The sequence below is a fragment of the Dermacentor silvarum genome, chromosome 9 (assembly GCF_013339745.2).
Source record: "Dermacentor silvarum isolate Dsil-2018 chromosome 9, BIME_Dsil_1.4, whole genome shotgun sequence".
Lineage (NCBI taxonomy): Eukaryota > Metazoa > Arthropoda > Arachnida > Ixodida > Ixodidae > Dermacentor > Dermacentor silvarum.
Genome location: NC_051162.1, coordinates 14327446 through 14333445, shown reverse-complemented (window position 1 = coordinate 14333445; position 6000 = coordinate 14327446). Strand labels below are relative to the sequence as shown.

The 6000-nt window shown below is 46.2% G+C and overlaps 1 pseudogene; it reads right to left on the bottom strand.

The window, feature by feature from the left end:
• Positions 1-263: 263 nt before the first annotated feature.
• LOC125940303 (uncharacterized) overlaps positions 264-6000 on the bottom strand; it is a 30491-nt pseudogene continuing 24754 nt past the window's right edge.

Here is a 6000-nt window from a genome sequence, read left to right as displayed (position 1 = left end):
TGGGGTTCCTGGTTGCGCTGCGGCATCGGAGAGCACACAGACGTTTTGCGCAATTAACCTCTACGAAAACGCACTCAGAAATCGATACCCAGCTTTGATAACCCAAAAATTGGATAAAATTCAATAAGCAAGCAACTGTATTGCAAATACTCTTTAGCGTAATGAAAAAAATTGTGAAGGTAATGGGGAACCGCTTCATTAAAACAGAATTTGTTTCTGGGCTGCAATCGTTTATTCGAATGATTCAAGAACGCTGATTTCCATCATTCCTGTAGACATAGTTTCTTCCATGCAGACCCGGCTATGCGTGCCACGTACAATTCAGGAGATGCTTCCGTTGACCTGGATAGCTGCCAGGCATGCCAAGACTGAATGCCATGGAAGGCGGGCACTTTCATCCACTCATCCTTCTTTAAGTCGCGGATGGCAGCAACTTCTTTTTCTTCAAGATGTATTAGATGCACACCTTTCAGTTTTTCTGTTAAAATTGTTACAAAGTCTCTGGCTGCCCGAATTGCACTTTCAGGGCTTGTTCTCAAGTTGTTGAACATTGCTTGATACTTGACGAGTCCTCCAACTCCGTCGCACGCGTTTTTCCCGTGTCCAGTTGCTGAGAATATCCATTGGGTATTGGGACAATCGCTCTTTCCGAACTCGTAAAGGCGGTATCTATTTTTGAAATGACTGGCGGCTCCATCACTCACATACGTCACCTTGGAGTACACCGGCAGGTTATCGTCCACCCATTCTGTCGCTTTCTTTAGAGCCAAGCAGGCGTGAGCGGAGTCGTGGTTCAAGTCGTCACTAACAATAGCGAAACTCTCCGTAGATTTTTTCGTTGTTACCATGCATGTAAACACGGATACTTGCTGCTTTTTCCAGTGGTATGCCTGAACTTCGTCAGGAAGCACGACAGTCCAGTTTTCGGCAAAATCGAAGTGGAATACAATGCTCCCACGCTGTGTACATTGCTTTTCCTCGTAGATAGCTTTGCCTTGTGTCTTCCTGGTGTGGATGTGCACGATCCACTTTGCCACTAGAACCCGAAGATGATTCAAAAAAGTATCAGCATCCAAACCTTTTTCACAAGGTCGCCTGCCTCCGACGTCGCTAGCTGTATTTCTTCTTCTTCTGGGATATTAAGTTCCTCCACTGCCAGGGACCCGCCTTTTAGACACTGATTGCATTCGCCTAAAAGGCACTGTGCTGATGACGGAATGCAAATGAATGCGGAGTGAAGGTCATCAGAATTGATTCTGTGGCCAGTAATGTTCTCAAGAGCGGCAAGGCAAAGTTTATAGTTGGTGCAAATGACACAAACGCACACATCATGCTGGGGATAACATTTTACCCAGCGCGGTCGCAAGGTGTAGAATTTTGATAGGCCAATGCCAGAATCAGGATGCTCGTCTTTGTATATGCGGAATGCCTCTCTAATAGATCTGGTCATGAAACGCTTTGTTACTAATACTTTTTCTCCATCGATCGTAACCGACAAGACATCCTTTCTGTTAGGGCTTTGTCTCGAGCATTCCAACTCGTCCTTCGTGTAGTACTCACGTGCCGCAGATACGCACTCAGGGCTCACCTTGTGCCTGGTGAAAGGATCCGGCCGGTACCACACACCGTGATTTTCTTTCAATTTCCTGGACTTGTTTATTTCATACATCGATGCTTCAGGAATAAGCTTCTTAATCTCATGTTTAGCTCGTGTTGATGGCAGGAGAGTCAGAAGTTGATAACGTTCCTGGGGTGTCGTCGACGCTGCATAGGCTTGCCGAAAGCTTTCTGTCCACTGCTCGCAGAAGGAGCACTTTCTTTCGGCTGAATTTCCAGATGCATCACATTGGTTGTACGCCCGCCGTATCTTGTTGCGAACATTTTCCGCTACCGCCCTCTGCACCTCACTTTGTTTTCTTTTGATGTAAGTAGGCCTGTCCGACTTCTCACTGCGCCTGGGCGTTTCAAAGGGGACACGCAGGTAGTCGTAATGATCTGGTGACGATGTTGATTTCTGCTTCAGGGGGCATAAAAATGTCATCGCTCAACTGTGTGTTCCGTGAGGATATTTCATTGAAGTAGCGAAAGCACGGGTAGCACAAGTAGTCGTTCTCTTTGACAGTTACTGATGTTTCGGATGTTAAAAGTTGCTCAAGCATTAACGTCTACGTTGGTAACTCTGCGAAAAATTTCGCTTCTTTGCAATGAGCTTCTTGTGCTTAGAAAGGTAGTCTGCACAATACACTCGCTCAGAGCTATATTTGCCGCCATGAGACGCACATGAACAGTAGAGTAAGAGCAAAGCACAAGCACTATCGGTGTCGAATGAAGTGTGAACAGCGGATCGATTCAGGCTATCTCCTGTCAGGCCATCTGCTGTTCAGGCCGTCTGCTGTTCAGGCCATAGAGTTTCTCACTATAACACCTAGAGGGTAAACTGGCGCCACCGTCTATGCGAGTTTCTTATAGGGCGCCGTGCCCTCATGGGAATGACCGGATATGTGTCTGCGAGGCTTGTGTTGGCTGGTGTTGAACAAGGCTTCGTCTAAAACGTGGATATGGCTACACAAATAATGCGTTCTTAAAGTAAAATGTACATAAAAGGCTTTCATTCACCCATATTACATATCTCAATAAAGTTACTCACCTACAATGCCGAATGAAGTGAAGAAAAGCAAGACAGACGACAAGTTGTTCCAAAGCAAGCGACAATCTTGTCGTCCGCCCTCCAACTTTACGGCCAGCTGATACTTTTTACGTTTCATATAATTGTGCATCCAATAGTAAGTCCTCAAAATTAAACAACATATGTTTTTGTGTAATAATAAAGCTAAAGCAGTTTTTTACGTGCTGTTTTAGCAGGAATGAATCATTGTGACAGACGGAACGGTGCTAGCCAGGCACGTCTTCAAGGCATTCTGGCTCTCCAAGAACGATGCCAATCCGAAGTCACGATATACCGGCATTCCCATAGATACCACAGCGCTGCAGCGCCAGTTCCTCCCTCTAGGTAATATAGTGAGAAACTCTATGGTTCAGGCAGTCTGCTGCCGTCATCTGAGATAGGCGCACACATCCGGTTACCGATAGTTTTGCTTTTGTTTCGCTTGGCATTCTACATCTTGATTTGCCACTGGAGTGCCACGTTAATACTTTCCACCTATTTCGGTACTACTGGCCTTTCAAGAAAAAGAAATCCAATCCTACCTGCATTCTAAACACTTAGCGGGCAAGAAGTCGGATCTACAACAATTGCCTATCCTTGCGTAAGGGCCTCATTCGACGTGCTGTAACTACGAATGGAACAAAATTATGCAATATGTTTTTAATGATTATGAAAGCTGATGTGGAGGAGAATAAGTGGGCAAAGTTTAAGTAATATCAAAAATGGTGTTTTTTTTAATTGTCAACAGAAATTTTCATTATTCGGTGTTTTCTTGGAGTTAGACCTGTAGTATCTCTTTATTGAAAAGAGATATAAATATAAGCTTTAGCAGTTTGGTAAATAAGTATGCTTAGAACGTAATGCGGAATTCTTGCCGCTCTACCACAAGCCTTTTTTTTGAGAGTAAAGACCTGCAAAGTAGACAAACAAACGTTTCTTGGGCTGATTTCGAGGTTTTTTATAAAAACATCTACACTATCCACCAAAACAAAAAATAACTGAACACATGCACAAACATGCATATAATTATTTAGAGAAATTTTAGCTACCTAACTTTAATATATTTTGTGTAATTCACAGGCAAAGTTGGCTAAAACAGCAGAGCAGGTAAGCGCGGCACTCCACCTCTTCGTCATTACTGATTCGCGGTGCTTCGAAAAAAATTTTTGGCAGCAAAACCAATTGCGGATCTCTTCTTACCACTCATCAGGCAACAATATGTAAAATTTTGAACTAAATTTGAAAGGTCGACCGGCCATCCTTTGTTCGATCTTACATGGAATCACCCAGCTACAAACAACCCTCGAAGCAGTGGCAGTTCGACTTGTTCTTCTGCACAAACTCATCACCATTTGCTCGCTTTACATTCCCCCACATTACCACTTACACAAACATGAATTTCAGTCCCTTATAGACGAATTGCCAGAACCTTATCTTGTTCTTGGCGATTTCAATGCGCACAGCAGTCTGTGGGGCGACTCTCGTATCGATGCGCGAGGTCGTCTTGTTGAAGAATTTCTTTTCTCGTCTGGTGCGTGCCTCCTGAATAAGAAGGAACCTACATTTTACTGTATTGCAAACAGAACCTTTTCTTGTATTGACCTTAGCATAGCTTCCCCGTGTCTATTTCCTGAACTTGAATGGGAAGGTACCAAAAAAAATGTCACAGTTTCGCCGTAAGGGCGAAGCAATGAATGCGATAGCAACACATCAATGTCATACGAAGTAAGGTGAGCGGCTTTGGTAGCAATATGAATTGTAGTAAACATGAGCTGATTAAGTAAGCAGGTGTGCTGCGGCGTAAGTAGACCTTTATGAAGAGAGACTCGATGACCACGAGAAGGCGCGTGTGAAACGGTGGTGTTGATGAGAAGCGCTTCCCGTGGGCTGCGCGCGTGCGACGGGACACACCTGTAGCGCTGCACTGCCGATCCGGGCAGCATCACATGTGTAGCGTGCGTTGGAAAATGTGGCCCGACTATTGCTAACTGAATGAACAAGCGTGGTGTGAGCGCGCACAAACAACCATGAATAGATCACACTGAATGACTGCAGACAACGACTGTCAAAACGATAGCAGCAAGCCCATACGCTGCAGTGGGCGAAGGTACGTGCGGTCTATCGCTTCAACAGAAACTGAGCGGCGAATGCACAGTGCATAAGGTCAGAGCCGTGTGGAGATAAGAGACGGTGCGGCGAGCGACGAGCGCGGTTGTTGGCAGAGCCGAAGTGCGCCCCCCCCCCCCCCCCGCTCCCTCCGGCGCTGGCTTCCCGCTTCCTTGCTTGCGCGCGGGAGAGATAAGAGACGGTGCGGTCGAGCGACGAGCGCGGTTGTTGGCAGAGTAAATGTGCCCCCTCCCCCCCCCCCCCCCCCCCCCCCCGCTCCTTCCGGCGCTGGCTTCCCGCTTCGTTGCTTGCGCGTGGGAGATTGAGTGCGTTCGCTCTCCGTGATAGCACGCGTCCCCGCACGCTTCCGCTCGGGCATACGGCGCGCGGTGCAGATTTTATCTATACGGAACCTCACGGCCACGCCGACGGCAGAAATCCGGTTGAAGTGTCCATATAATTGCTATCGAAATAAAATCTATACGGGAGCGATCACTTCCCCATACTACTGAGAACAACCACAGAAAATAAGTCTCCACCACAAGCCCCTCGATGGAAGGTTGATACAGCAGATTGGGAGAAATTTCGAACTCTTACTAGCAATATCTCCTGGGCTGACATGTCTTCGTTAGGAATTGATGCTGCTGTAGAGTATTTCACTGCCTTCATAATTGATGCCGCTTCTAAATGCATATCCGAAATAAGTGGTGTGGCATGCAAACGTCGTGTCCCATGGTGGAACGACGAATGTAGGAACGCTCGTAGGAAACAGAACAAAGCATGGGGGTTGCTACGTGATTCACCTACTGCAGAGAATATTATCAACTTTAAGAAGATAAAGTCACAAGGCAGGAGAACGCGCCGACAGGCCAGAAGAGAGAGTTGGCAGAAGTTTTTATCAGGTATACACTCGTATACAGATGAGGCCAAAGTATGGAACAGGGTTACAAGGTGAGAGGACGACAAACATATTCACTCCCTTTGGTAAATACACAGGGCGACAGCTTGGAAGACCAAGCGAACCACCTGGGTGCACATTTTGAACATGTGTCGAGTTCATCGCACTTTCTCCAGAATTCACAAAATACAAAGCAGCAATAGAAAAACAAAAACTAGACCGAAAGAGCACCGGGAACGAGCCATATAACTTACCTTTCTCTTTAACAGAGCTTCATGCATCACTCGCCTGTTGCAACCAATCTGCCCCAGGCTCTGACCGCATATTATGA